Source organism: Lemur catta, chromosome 4 (assembly GCF_020740605.2).
Source record: "Lemur catta isolate mLemCat1 chromosome 4, mLemCat1.pri, whole genome shotgun sequence".
Lineage (NCBI taxonomy): Eukaryota > Metazoa > Chordata > Mammalia > Primates > Lemuridae > Lemur > Lemur catta.
Window position 1 is genome coordinate 86,767,390 of NC_059131.1, and position 15,127 is coordinate 86,782,516.

Genomic DNA, 15,127 nt, shown 5'->3' on the forward strand with positions numbered 1-15,127 from the left:
TCCAGGTATGAGCTTCTAGTTGTCCTCTCCCAGTAGAATCATGTGGAGAGTGGTCACTTCTCCCAACAATGATGTGTGGCAACAAGAATGGAGTATTGCCAACCAGGTAAAGCTCACCAGAGCCTTGGTGTCCAGAGTTTTTATTGGGGGTCAGCCATGTAGACACAGCCCACATGACTGATACTATATTCCAGTCTCTCCAGAGTTTGAGCTGATACTGTGTGGCCCAGGCCCCCACCATACATCACAATGTTAGCATAGACTGACATAGCCCAAAGCCTCCAAATAACCGAAGACACTTCAATCACACAGAACATTCCAAGGGCTTAGCAATTACTTCCCAGGAGTGGGGGCAGAGACCCCACCTTTCTTTGGACAAGGCTAATTCTTCACTGCTCACCAAGCCCCCTTCTCCAGCTTTTCCATTCATCTGGGTTCTCCACACCCTTTCTTAGGAAGCCCATCCAAAGTGTAAGTCTGCCTGGATCCTCTTGATCCTACTTCAAGTGGGCACAACAGATAGTGTGATCTTCATTTTCCCAATGAGTCAGCTGAGGCCCAGAGAGATCTAGGAACTTCCCCAAGTCACACATGTTGTTCTAATGCTCACATGTCCTGGGGCCTAAGCCATTGTCCTTTTGGCTCCACCCGGCCTCCAGGGACATAATCATTCCAATGGACCTGCAGTTGCCCAGGAAGAATTAGTTGCTAGAAAGTTCAGAAGACTGAGGTGAGCTGAACTTCATCTCAGATATTTGGGGATCTGAATTTTTTAAAAACTCACATAAGCCTGCTGAAATTAATCCAGGGTTGGCCCTCCAACACTATTCTCAGGAGAATACAGAGGCTATTTTTTGTGATAAATAGGGCTTTCCACACACAAAAAATATATTTTTACAAGTGTACAAAAATTCTCTATGTTGCGGACTTCCTAGGAAACATGGCAAAATCAGAGGGCATTCCCAGATCCATGGAATGGAAAATGAGCATTTATCACTGATAGGTGACATCCCTAAGCGACTGTCCCCCACCCTGACCTAGAAGTAAAAGTCCTTTGTGATGGGCAAGGCTTGTCTCCTAGCCAGGGGACAACTCACCCCCAGCCCTACCGCCAGCTGGTCCCATCTGCTGCCGGGAGCCCTGGGAGAGAGGTGATCACTAAGGTAACCATGGGGCCTCGAGGGGTGGGCAGACACACACACACAGCAGCTGCCACTGCTGGGCACGCAGCCTCTGGCCTGCTCTAGAGGGATCCCAGGGGCCTTCTGCCAGCTGAGGCCTCAGACCTGGGGCATGCAGGGCTGCCAGGAGAGAGCTGCTTTGAAAGAGCCTTTTTGGTCTCTGTAGTGTTCCTGTGGATCACGGATCAGAGATACATCTCTTCCAACTAGGGAGACTAAGACCAGGAGAAGGAACTGACATTTGACAGCAGAGCTGGGACTTAAACTCCATGGTCCTGACACCAATTCCAGAGCTCCTTCCTCTAGAGGTGACCTCTTGATGCAATGGCCTCTCCAGAGTCCCATAGAAAGGAGCTGAATACTGCTGCAGGGGATGATGCAGAAATACCTCACTCATTCATTCAGCAAACACTTACTAAATGTCTAGTGTTTTCATCTGTAACGGGATACCATAACAAATTACCACAAACTTGGTGGCTTAAAACAACAGACATTTATTCTCATACAGTTCTGGAAACCAGAAGTCCAAAATCAGTGTGTTGACAGGGCTGTGCTCCCTCGGAAGGATCTAGGGGAGAATCCTTCACTTGCCTCTCTGGCTTCTGGTGGCTCCAGGTGTTACCTACCGGTGTGGGCCCTTGGGCTCCCTGTGTAAGAGAAATTAACGAGGCTGAACGGGAGTCGCAGGCAAGTCTTTACTGGGGCTTATGCTCAAGCACAAGGGAAAGCGTCCTCAGCTGGCTCCTTGAGGGGAGTCCGGGAAGAGTTTTAAAGAGGCTTAAGTGGGAAAAGGGTGACATGTAAGAATGTAGAGGTGGATATTTCTTTGCATCTGCACAGTTCTAGTACATGCTTTTTCATGCATAGCATGTCTCATTAGCATGTTAAATCTTCACCCTTGGGCATGATTTTTAGTATTAAAGTCAGATTATAATGAAGAGAAAGTCAGAGTAAGGTCAGTATTGGGGTCTATTCTAGATCAGGATAGGTATGGTTTCTTTGCAGCCAGGTGTCTTATCAGCTTGCATCAGTGTCTGACTTCAGTGGTCCTGAAAAATGTTACTTGCGATATAGACGGTTTAGCCCTTTCCTTATGTAGGTGTGGGCTGAATTCTGGCAATTAGGAAACTATTTGTTTTAGCCCTCTGTAACTAGTTGAGTTGGGTTATGTTGACTTCCACGGTCAGGGGTGAGGGGCAATAGTCCCGTCCCTATTCTGTCTCACAGGCACTCCTTGGCTTGTGCCTTGTCACTCCAAACTGCCTCTGCCTTCATGTGGCCTTCTCTATGTCTCCTCCCCTTCTCTTCTCTTGTAAGAGCACTTGCCATTGGATTTAGGGCCCATCTTAATCCAGGATGATCCTTAACTATCTCTTCGAAGACTCTTTTCCCAAATGAGGTCAGACACACAAGTTTCGATGGCCTTCTATTTAGAGGAGGGGCACCATTCCACCTACTACACCTACCCTGTGCTGGACTTTGTGTTAAACCCTGGATGCAGCAGGAAGCATGGAAACAGGACTTAGTTCTTGTTAACAGAAAAAAACCAAACTCTGTAAAATAAGTTAGAGAGGTTTATTCTCAACCAATATGAGTGACCATGGCCCCAGGGCTACACAATCTCAAGAGTGCCTGAGAAAGTGTGCCCAAGGCGGCTGGGTTACAGTTTGGTTTTATACATTCACAGAGTCAGGTATTGAAGGTAAAATCATAAATCAATACCTGGCAGGTCTATGTTGGTTTGGCCCCAAAAGGTGGGACATCTCAAAGAGGGGGAGCTTATAGATTATAGGTAGATTCAGAGATTCTTTGATTGGTAATTGGTTAAAGAAATAAAGCTTTGCCTAAAGGCTCAGAATCAGTAGAAAGGAATGTTTTAACTTAAAGAAGGCTGCTAATTGTAGAGCAAGCCACAATAGCCTCAAAGTGACCTGTTAAGCAAATCGATAGCCTGCTGCTGTGACTTAACCTTTGTCTTGCATGGCCTAAGTCCTGTTTGTAATTTAGTATCTTGTTGCCACAAAGAGCCTGTGTTTGTCAGCCTCAGGATCTCTATTTTAACATTACTGGTGGTCAGTTGTGTCTAAACCACAAAAGGGAAGGGGTATAACGAGGCTTGTCTGAGTTCCCTTCTCTTCATGGTCAGGAACTCAGTTTTAAGGTTTTCCTGGGGTCCTCTTGGCCAAAAGGGGGTCTGTTTAATCAGCAAGGGGCTTAAGATTTTATTTTTAGTTTACACTCTCATAAAATTTATATTTCAGTGGAGAGACAAACAAACGAATTCAAATTTAATACACTTCAGGTAGTAATAACTGTTCTTAAGAACACTTAGGAAGGCCAGAGGGAGACTGTCTGGGTGAGGGGTGGGTTCTTTTGTGGATAAAGTGGTCAGAGACACTCTCTTGGAGGATGAAATGGAATGAGAGTGTGTCTTGGTTGACCACATCACCGGCACATGTATGAATTTCTACCTATCCAAGTTCAGGGGCCTGGGAGGCAATAGTATAGTGCCCTGCAAAAAACAGAAACTTGGTAGCTTGTCTTTCATGGGGCATGCACTGGCGGGCACAGCATTTCCTGCAGCCTGCGTGGCTGCAGTTGTCTGCCAGTAGCATGCACAAAAGGAAATGATGGAGCATTGGGATGGCAGTTTTGGGAACCTGGACTTTTGAGACTGCCATTTCCTGAGGGCTTACCGTAAATGAGGCAGGTTATCCATCAACCAGGATGCTGAATGAGACTTGTCTGTTGAGATTTCCGGAGTCCCTCCAACTGAAGACAATCGGTTCTGACATGTTCTAACAGCAAGTGTTGGACACAGGCCCACAGGACTACCCAAATCGGCAAAATCTTATGACCCTAGCTCACCACCCACCTCCAGCTTATGCGAGGGAAAATGAGAAATTCAGAGAAGGTTGATCGGACAAGGCTATGCCTTAAAGCACACGCACAGATGTGGAGCATGGTAGAGTGTTTCCCCTCCTTTTCTGAGGGGAAAGGGAAGGGGAGAGCAACTCACCCTAAATGAGGGGAAGGGACAGGAGGAGAACCCCTGAGGGAGGGGAGGGGGCACCTGTGGCCGGTCTGGTGTCTGACTTGGCGCTGAATGGCCTCTGAGCTGCGGGAGAGGCCAGAGCAGAGCACAATGAATATGCTGCCTGATAGCTTGGCCTCCTGAACGTGGGAGGCCACACGCTAGAGCCACCCCCTTTCCCGGAGCCATCGTGGGTGCACAAGGAGGAGCCGTGAGGCAGCACGGGGAACAGCCTGCACTGCCCAGGGCTGGCCAGGCCAAGGGGACACCAAGGAAGGAGCCGGGCTAGGGACATCCTCGAAACAACCCTGCCCAAGAGGCCCACCTTCCAGGCAAGGGGACCTCCAAGGTGAGTCCCTGGAGTGGCAGAGGAAGAGGTTAGAAGGAGTTTGAGGGGCCAGAGAGAGAATGTGGCTCCCACGCTCATGGGTTGTAGGCGGTGGCAGGGGTGGGGTGGTGGGGACAGTGGGTATCTCTGAAGAACCCACAAAAGTACCTCCTGGGAGAGAGAGAGGAGAAAGGGGTCTGTTATGGGTTGAATTGTGTCCCCCTAAAATTGTTGCATTCCTAACCCCCAGTACCTATGAATGTGACCTTATTTGGGAAAGGGGATCGGGCTGATGTCATTAGTTAAGATGAGGACCTAGTGGAAGAAGGTGGGCCCTTAATCCAACATGACTGGGGTCCTTATCAGAACAGGGACATTGGGACACAGACGCAGAGAGGAGAGCACCGTGTGAACACAGAGGCAGAGGTTGGCCGCACAGTGCCGCAAGCCAAGCAAAGCTTGGGGCTATCTAAAGCTGGAGGCGGTGAGACAGGACCCTCCCTGGGAGGCTTCAGAGGGAGGATGGCCCTGCCAACACCATGATTTTGGACCTCCATCTTCCAGAATTGTCAGAGAATAAATTCCTGTTGATGTAAGCCACCCAGCTTGTGGCACTTTGTTATGACAGCCTGAGCAAACCAGCATGAGGCCAACTTTTGGGCATCCACCACGTTGCGGGGACCCGTGGCCAGACAGGCCAACAAGAGTCAGGTGAGACCACCTTGTCTTCACACCTCCCTGCCCTGCCCTCCCCTCCCCCACCTCCAGCAGAGCCGGACACAGGCTTATGCGGGAGGGGGGGAAAGAGCAGAGCTGAAGGACATACCCTGTCCCATTCCTGGGCTGCCCTGCCTGGGCTGGGGGAAGGGCAACCGCTTTCAATAGGGTGTGAGGTGAAAAAAAAGAAAAAGAAAAAAGAAAGATCTGAGTGGCTTAGATTGGACTCACATCTTTTTAATGCCTGCAAATGACCAGAACATGCTATAGGAGCCACCTATAGTGTGGAAATTTCCCCCAAAGGACCAAAAATGAGAAAGAATCCACAAGAAACATACAGGTAGAAATATCTGATGAGCCCTGACCTAAAACTTTTCCCTATGCCTCAAGGAGAGCCAGAGCGCCTCTCTGAACATGTGGAGGCAAAGGAAGCTTCCTCAGGTTCCCTGCTGTCCCTTGCTCAGTCCAGCTTCACTGAAGTCTTGGATTCCTGTTCTCCAGGGACTGAAACCTAACCCGGAGCCCAGGTCACTACAGGGAAATGATCCAGACCTCAAGGAATTTCACAACACTTGCTCAGGCAACGGCTTTCCCTGGAGGCTGATCAAGGTCACATAATGGCCAACATTCTGTGGTTGGGGCAGTGTTTTCAGAGAGAGGCAAACCTCTGGGACTGTAGATTATGACACAGACGTCAGTGTAAATAGAGTGGAACTTCCTGGTTGAGGGCTGGGGTGCTCAAGGTGGACAGTGCGTCTTTGTCCACGGCCAGCTGTGCAGTCTGGGGCAGGCTACGCGCCCATCAGAGTTTTAACTGCAGGAAACAGAAACCCTCTAGTGGTTTTCAGGCAAACAGAGAATCAGGTGCTTGCAAAAATTATCCGAAGACTGTTGCGGGGTTGGGGGGAGGTTCTAGACTGGGTCTCAAGAGTGTTTAAAGGGCATCCCAATCAGGTATGGTGGGACACAAAAGTGACTGTCACCAAGGAGAAAGTTTGTTACTCACAGGTCCCTAGAGCAGGAGGCAGGGCACGCAGGGCCACACATGGAAAAGCCCGGGTCTGTTAGGATGCAGAGGGCGTGAGGGCAAAATGCGGGCAGGAGACTTCCTTGTGGTTTCACGGGGAGGGGCAGGTGAGGCAGGGTAAACGGGCTCAGGATTGCCTAATTTGAATAATTTTAGCAGGCTCCGGGGCACAGGGGCTGTCCCTAGTTGTCTGGTATCCGGCTCTGGGGTGATGAGTGCAGGTGGACAACAGCCCAGAGTGTGGGGGCCTGAAAGGGGAGGTGGTTCGGGCGTGGCTCTGGACTGGCTGGTTTGCAGATGAAAGGCAGTTAAGCATGGCCCCAGTTAGAAAGCTTGCACATGGAAGGGGTGGCCAGGTGGAGAAGAATGGTTTTCAATTTTTTTAAATTGTTAGAAATCTTCTGTCTGATAAAATTTTATTCAGAACCTATGGTGAGATGTCAAATATTTCCCAACCCGGAGGCGTAGGCACCAGGGATCAGCACAGACCCAGGCCTTAGCTGTGCCAGGTGTTGCCCTTTGAATGGCTGGAAGCTAAGGAGACGGCAGGGTGTCCAGGTGCCCCCCGGAGCAGCCCGGCCAGTGTGCACCGGCTGGCCAGCATCTAGAAGGAACTGCCACCATCTGATCTCCCCTTTTACGTGGTGGCGGGAAAGAGAACCTGCCCGTTGAACCCCCGCTGTGCCCTGGACTCGGGCACCTTGTTCTGGAGCCCCAAGCCCCTGTGCCCGGGAGCCCCTGCACCCTTCTCTCAGCACCGACCCCCTACACCCTTCCACTGCCCCTCCATACACCTGCTCCCTCCTCTGAGCTCCCACCCCTTGTGCCCCTCCCCCCTTACCTGGCATCTCCCCCACCCTATACCTCCTGACCCCCCCTCCCCCTGCATAGCCTTAAGGTACCTCATCGGAAGGAGTTTAAAACTTCCTCCCAGAGTTTATAGAACGTAGCCCAGTGGCTGGGCCTCTGACAATTGATCTTTCAGGGGTCTGCCTTGTCACCCATAGTGGGGTGAGAAGGGGGAATTAGAGCCCCCCCAGGCTCTCCTGCCAGCCTCTGCTGCCCTCCCGACTCCAGCCCCAGGGCTGTCTCCTGAGCAGGGAGATACGCTGATCCCCCCAAGACGGTCAGTGCATCCCTCCGTGGGGCAGGCAGGCCGTGGGGTGGGTAAGGCCAGCAGGGAGACCTGTCCTGTCTTCCTTGTCCCCGGAGGAGGTGAGATGCCTGGCGCAGGAATGCGCTGGAGGAAGAGGGCCCAAGGGCTCAGCTTTCCCCAGCCAGCCTCTCTTCTCATTCAGTCAGTCCCCTTCCAAATGCTCCAGGCCTGCGCTAGCAACTCCACCTCCTTTCTTCACGCCCCTTTGGGTGTTTTGTCATTTTGCTGCTGCTGGATGCCCAGGTCTCAGGGCAGGGAGACTGCAGGGTCTTCTGAGTCCACTCGGTCTCCTGCTGCAGAGAACAGGCCAAACTGTACCTTGTTACCTGGAAGTAACTGGAAGGAAGTAGTGAAGCTGCATTTACAAATTGATAAAGGGGTGCAGGGTGAGAACTGTGGTAAGAGCCTAGTTGAAAATAAGGCACAGGCCTAGCTAAAAATAATGATAATAATTAGCCACTGCCCGCCCTCCCTCCACCATTTGTTTCTCTATAATTGTCACCCTGGAGCCACATAGCTGGTGGTCATAAAGATTCTTAGCTTTTGCATAGATAACATCACCTCTTTGAAACCTAGGAGTAGTTTTTGAAATATCTTCCAGGTCCCGCATTCCAGTGGAATAGTTGACCCACCCAGATCAGTGGCCCATACAGAGGAACTGACTCAACTAGTCTTGTGACCCCCACCCAAGAACCTGGTCAGCAAAGCAGACAATTTCTATACCCCTATGGTTCTGCCCTGAACTCAGCCAATTAGCAGACTCAATTGCCTACACCAAACTATCTTTAAAAACTCTGTCTCCCAAAATCTTGGGGAGGTGGATTTGAGAAATTTCTCCCATTAGCCTGCTTAGTGCTATGCGGAATACACTCTTTCTCTGCTGCAGACCCTGCTGCCTCACTGTATTGGCTTCCCCTTGGGCAGCGGGCAAATGCACCTAGTTGGGCAGCAGCAGTAGGATGCATCAACATGACCCTTGGTTCTTCTTGGAAACACCTGTGTCTGGTCTCCCCTAAGGAAAGCACATTCCATCTGTAAAGTGTCTTAGACCTTGATCGTTGGATGAACAAAAGCCCTGGAATTGTGGAGATTTTTACTAAGGAGCTTTGACTCTGCCTGAGCCTGGTTTGTGTTGCCAGTTACAACACTAGCTGGCCATGGCTCCCTCCTAATCCTTGTTTATGCTGGGCACCAGCCCCACCTGGGATCATTTTTTCTGACCCTGAATGGGATGAGGTTGCCACAAAGGAATGGTCTCCACGTGCTGTGGGACCTCAGGGAGTCCACTTGACCTCCCTGGAGCTCAGGTTCCTCAATCACAAACCTGAGATAAGACTGTCATTGCTGTGAGGATAAAGACAGGATGTGGCAAGGACCCAGCCTTCAACAACAATGGGTTCCTTTCTCTGCACACTCTGGTCCCTGTGGGGAACCAGCTGACGGCGTGCTGTCTGGAGGGGCCCACAGGAGGACAGGTCTGTGACGCTCGGCTGCTCTGCCGGCCTTGCCTGCTGTGTGGACAGGACCACGGTCCAGCTGGCAGACACAGTCCTCAGCACTGCAGAAAGTCTGCCGGGGGCACAAACAGGATCATGGTTCAAGACGGCCTGAAGCCAGCCTGCTTGGGTTTGAATCCTGCCTCCGCGCTACTTTGAACTTGCAGCTTCTCTGTAAATCAGAGTCTTATCTATAAAAGGGGGGTAATTATAACAGTACCTAGCTCAAAAAGGATTTGTGCAGAATGAGAGACCTAACGCACCTATGATACTTTGGCAGAGTCGGGACATGGACAGCAGCACCCTAGAAGCACCAACTTGTATAATCTGTTATGAACTTGTGGGACTGCCCTGAACGTCCCATGAAATCCGGCATATGCAGGCTCTTGAAGAGTTGTAAATAGCTATTTAAAAACAAAAGCTTGATGTCATCTGATTGTAACAGTACAGACGGAAAACGAACGACTCTAGGATGAAGCCCAGGGGTTAGGAAGCTGCCTTTGTGAGTCTACACTGAGTTCATGAATGCATAGAAAATTCTGCTTCCCAGTTAGGATACTATTTCTGCAACGAGGTAAGGCCTCAGCTTTGCAAATGGGGTCAGCAGCTTGCTGGGGGGTGTTATATTGTGGCCTAATTAAACAGTTGGAAGTAAAAGGACTTTTGTAAAGTGGAGAAAAAGACTGCAGCGACATCAGTCATCTATGTTAAAATGACAGCACTAATTACCACCATTTTAATTAGGAAGCCGCAGCAATTTAATTGACGATGGCAGGAGGGTGCACACCTCAGGGGGCGTGGTGGGGTGAATGCAGAACTGCGGGTCAGAGACCTGCACTTGAGTGAGTCTTGTCTTTGTCACTAGCTGGGCTCTGTGACCTCACACCCACAGGCTATCTAACCTTTCCAGGTCTTGTTTTCTTGCTCTGAAAGATGTGGATAATTAAAGCTATTTCATCTCATAAATAAAATAATTGATGAAAATACAAAACAGAAAGTATTAGGCCCTACAAAAGTGCAAGGATATATCGTCATATCTCGATCGTTTCCCTCAGCTCCCCGTCCAGGGGAGCCCCACCTTACCAGAGAATGGAGATTCTGTTTCCTTGTTTATTAATTATTTACCACCACTATTTTCCAACAAGGATTCACGGTCACATATAGAAATGTAGGTACCTAATTTTTAAATTAGATGTGAGAAATAGCTGTCAGAAATTTATTGGAATTGATTTATTGGAATCCAATAAGTACCACAAGCACTTTCAGATGGCTGTTTCTTATATGTAACACAGAGCAGTGAAAGAGTAAAAGTGCTCTTCTGGGATTCTTCTTCCCAGCTGGTTTGTTGAATGAATGAAAGAGTGAATGGAAGATGATGAGTTGGGGTTCACTTTGGTAAGACTCCTTCTTCACACCTTGAAGAGCGTGTACTTTTGCAGTGCCCACCATAACCTGTTAGACGATCCCTCCCTTACAAACACAATCCAGTTCCAAGTGTGTCACGGTCGTGGGCCTTCCCCATCCACCACCACCGACCATCACCTTCAGCTAGTGCCAGGACTTCCATTAAAATAAGCATCAGCCATATAGGATGGCTATAGTTAACAATAATATATAGGGTTCTGTTTTTTTTTCTTTTTTTTTTTGAAACAGGGTCTTGCTTTGTCACCCAGGCTAGAGTGCAGTGGCACAAACATAGCTTACTGTAACCTTGAACTCCTGAGCTCAGACGATCCTCTTGTCTCATCCTCCTGAGTAGCTGGGACTACAGGAATGTACTCAACCCCTGGATAATTTTTGTATTTTTTTTTGTAGAGATGGGGGTTTCACTCTTGCTGAGGCTGGTCTCAAACCCCTGAGCTCAAGCAATCCTCCCACCTCGGCCTCCCAGAGTGCTAAGATTACAGGCATGAGCCACCATTCCCAGCCCAAATGCTTTCTTTCCTCCAAAGCTTAGCACAGCCTCTCCGTCCTCTGACTCACCCTAGCACTCATTCTCCGTATACTCAATGGTTTCATTGTGTCTGTCCTGAATTACAGTTATGGTAACATGCTTGATTCGCCTTTGTGTCCCCCCCATCAGTACTTAGCACTGTATTTTGAATATTGCAGGTGAATGTTTGTTGGGCAAATCGACAAAATGGCCAAAACATGAAACCAGTTACCCCTAGGACTGAAGAAGAGGGGAGAAAGGAAGTATAATTTGCTGAGATACTTGCCATACATTATTTCACTTATACATGCAGCAATCCTGGGAGGCTGATACTATTATTTCCATTTTACTCACAGGGGAGAGAGCATCAGAAAGGTGACGTGTTGGGATAGAGGTGGAGCCTTGGTTCAGACTCAGATCTTTCTGATTCCAAGTCCACGCTTTTCCACTGTGTATTCCTTCCAGAAAAGAGTGTTGAGAGAAGGAGACAGAGTTTCCCAACACCTGGGTTGCTCCTTGGCAAATAGATTTCCAAGATTTCTGAAATTTTCCAATAGAAAGTAGACTAGAGGACAACTCTCCCTTGGCCCACACACTCAGCCACCTCTGGGAAGAGGGACTGTAGTTCACAGGACACTAGGGATTGGAAGGTGTCCAAGAGGTCACCTAAGCTTTCTGTCCAAGGAAGGTGCAATTTAGTTCCTTCTGGGTCTGCTAACTTTCCACTTTATTCCATCTTTTCTTTTCTCTTTCTTTCTTTTTTTTTATTTCAGCTTATTATGGGGGTATAAAAGTTTAGGTTATGTATATTGCCCATGCCCCACCCCCAGTCAGAGCCTCAAGCGTGTCCATTCCACAGACAGTGCACATCACACTCATTATGTAGGTATACACCCATCCCCTCCCCCCACATCTGCCCGCCACCCAATTGGTGTTATTCCCAAATGTGCTCTTAGGTGATGATCAGGGAAACCAATTTGCTGGTGAGTACATGTGGTGCTGATTTTTCCATTCTTGGGTTACTTCACTTAGTAGAATGGGTTCCAACTCTCTCCAGGAGAACATAGGAGATTCTATATCACCGTTATTTCTTACAGCTGAGTAATACTCTATGGTGGACATATGCTGCATTTTACTAATCCACCCCAAAACATCTGCAAAGTCTTGGTCCTTTGGGCTCACTGGCCTGCCTTCTAAAAACAGAGAAGATTTCCGTAGATGCCTCTGAAGTCCCAAGTTGAGCATCGGCTCAACTGACCAGAGAGATTATTGAAATCAGTGGGGAAGGAAAAAAAGAATTAGCAAAATGTACATTACCACAGAATGAAGGATGGAAAATCTGTAAGAAAATTAATTGGTTACTGCTTCCAAGCATCGATTCACATTTTGTAAGCAGAGAAAGCAGAGGCCTAAAGCAGGTAGGGGATCCCTCCACTACTTCACAGTGGAGCTTCACTAAATCCAGTTTTCCTGAGTCCTAATCTAGCGACCTTGAATGCTATTTATTTTTCCATCCATGTTATGGTCTGAGACGCGAGAAATGACCACCTAAAGACCGAATTGAGCCAAATAAGGAGTCTTTATTAGCTGGCCAGCGACTACTCTCTGCACCGCCCAAAGGCGGCACAGAAAGCAGCCGTGAGCCTTTGAAACAGAAAGTTTTTATATAGTAAGTTTGTGGGTGGACAATTACTAAGACAGAGCAAGCACGCGTACAAAAAGCCTTGAGTAAGCATTACATCATTTTCTTATCTTTGGTGTAACAGGATCTGGGCAGTTTGGGCTCTGGGCCATATCTTGTTCACGCAAAACATGAATGTTGTAATAGCTTCATGCAAAACGTGGGGGCTGTCATCATTTTACGCAGAACATGGGTGTTGTAGTCACTTAGGAATTTCTGTGTTGGGGGTAGCGAGCAGGAGCAAGCAGGTTTACAGAAGCAGAATGGCAGATTAATGATTTTTCGGCGCGAAACTCAGACTGTAACAATCCACAGCAATCTTTGCTCATAGACATGCCACCTGAGAGATGCTTCATGAATCCCCCTCTTGGCTTCTTACAAAGGCCTTGTGAGTATTTAACATGTTAACATTTCCTTTCTCCTTCCTTCTTTGTAGGTGGCACACCAAAGAGTGCAAATTGATTTTCGAGTCCAGCCGAGGGCCTTGCCTCATCTGGGTGGGGCAAGGAATGTCCACCTTTTTATGGACTCATTTGGATCCCCTAAAAGACTGATTAAACTGTAATTCATTAATTTGTTTAAAGCATCAAGAAAAATATCAATGGCAAAACATTTAAAGATATAAACATGTCACTAAAAAAGAACTGAAAAATATCTAATAAATATATGAAAAAATATTTAATTATACTCTTAAAACTAAGTACTCTTTTTAAACGCCTGTAGGGTTAGCAAGGATTAGGAGGACATTCATTCAACATAGGGCTGGTGAGAGTGTGGGGCAATGGGCGTGCTTACACGGTGCCTCTGGAAAGCAATCTGGCAACACACATCAAAAGTCATTTGGAGGCTGGGTGCGGTGGCTTACCCCTGAATCCTAGTACTTTGGGAGGCCAAGGCTGGAGGATTGCTTGAGGCCAGGAGTTACCAGCCTGAACAAGAGTGAGACCTTATTTCTACAAAAAAAAAAAAAAAAAAAAAATTAGCTGGGCATGGTATCTCACACCTATAGTCCTAGCTACTCGGGAGGCTAAGGCAAGAGGATTGCTCGAGCCCAGAAGTTTGAAATGATAGTGAGCTGTGATGATGCCACTGCACTTCCTCCAGCTGAGGCAACAGAGTGAGACCCTATCTCAAAAAAAACAGTCATTTGGAACCTTTGTCCAAGTAATTCCAACTTTAGAAATGCATCCTAAGGAAATAATCAGATGTTCTTCCCATCATCGCCTCCTCAGCGTAGGGACAGCAGTGCTGGGCATGTTTGGCACAAGCTGGAAGCCCTTGCCTAGCAAGTCTGTGCCAGCCTACGGTGGAGAGCCCTCCTTCCCAGTCCTGGCACTGTTTCCAAACTCCCGGAAAACCGGGACCTCGGTTTCCCAGTTGGTACATTAACATCCCCATCTCTATTTGGCCGGCCTTGCAGGGTTGCATCAGAAGTCAGAAAGAGACTATTTTGAAAAGTGCCAGACATCACATAAATCCATGTTGTGATGTCTCATGCTGTCATGATTCCTTGGGGAAAAAAAGGTAATTCATAATATAAGCAGGATAACCAGAGCAATCCATTCATGATCCAAACACTAAAAATAACACTCAGCAAAGCCAATCTATGGAGAATTAGAATCATATGAGAGTCTGGAAAATGTGAACTGAAAGGAGGGCAGAAGGAATGGAAAAATCTGTTAACTGTACACGCTTTTCTTAGAAAATGATTTGATTTAAGAACAGAAAAATCTTGTGCTTGTTGGGGGGAACTCTCGTGGAAGGCTGTCCTGCGTGCTCCAGACCTCACGCTGGTTAAGGACCAGGGCTTTGTGATCAAACGGGCCAGGGTGGAAATCTTGGCCCTGTTGCTTCCTAGCTGGGTGACTGTTGGGAAAAGAGTCTCCTGAGCCTTGGTGTCCACAGCTGTCAAATAGGGACTTTGCAGGGACATTGTGCAGATTAAATAAGGTAATAAATTAAAAGGGCTTTGTATGATGGTTTGTGGTGGATATATAATAAGTACTGGTTTTAAAATTATTAATACTATAGCACTTATTTGAAGCCAAAGTTTATATTTGATAACTTATGAGGGGTATAGGACAAAAGAAGCTTGCCCTGGAAGAAGGGTCGGATGCCTCGTTAGAGCCCCTTCAATGCTAAAGTTCTATCATCCTAGGACCTAAGTCATCTTTGAAGGAGAAATGAACAGTGCATTCATATACATTATATTTGCAAGGGAAGGTCTTATTTTTTCCTGTTGTGTTTTTCAATTAAAGATGAGTGGAATCTGAACTTTTTACAAGTTTCATCTCACCAACAGCTTCTTCCTGTTTCCAGTCCTCAGCCCGGCCCCTGGATGGGAGAGCTAACCTGCTTTCTGCAGTGAGCGCGGGGCTCGCAGACACCTCCCTTTGCTTGTACTCGTGGAAGTGCTGGGGCCGGGCTGACTTGGGGATCAGACCAGGAGCAGATCTGGAGTCTGTTCATCACCGTGATCATCCAACGAGAAGCAAAGTCAGACAAAAATCGACTGCCTACTAGGTGTCAGCATTGAAGAAACAAATGGGCAAAGGCTAGGTTCAGAATCCCGTC

The 15,127-nt window shown here is 48.0% G+C and overlaps 1 long non-coding RNA gene across 1 annotated transcript; it reads left to right on the forward strand.

Moving 5' to 3' along the window:
• Window positions 1-4,462: 4,462 nt before the first annotated feature.
• LOC123636508 lies at window positions 4,463-13,177 on the forward strand. The gene is made up of 3 exons (XR_006734564.1): window positions 4,463-4,564; window positions 5,108-5,254; window positions 12,990-13,177. It is a non-coding gene; the product is annotated as an uncharacterized LOC123636508 (long non-coding RNA).
• Window positions 13,178-15,127: the final 1,950 nt, after the last annotated feature.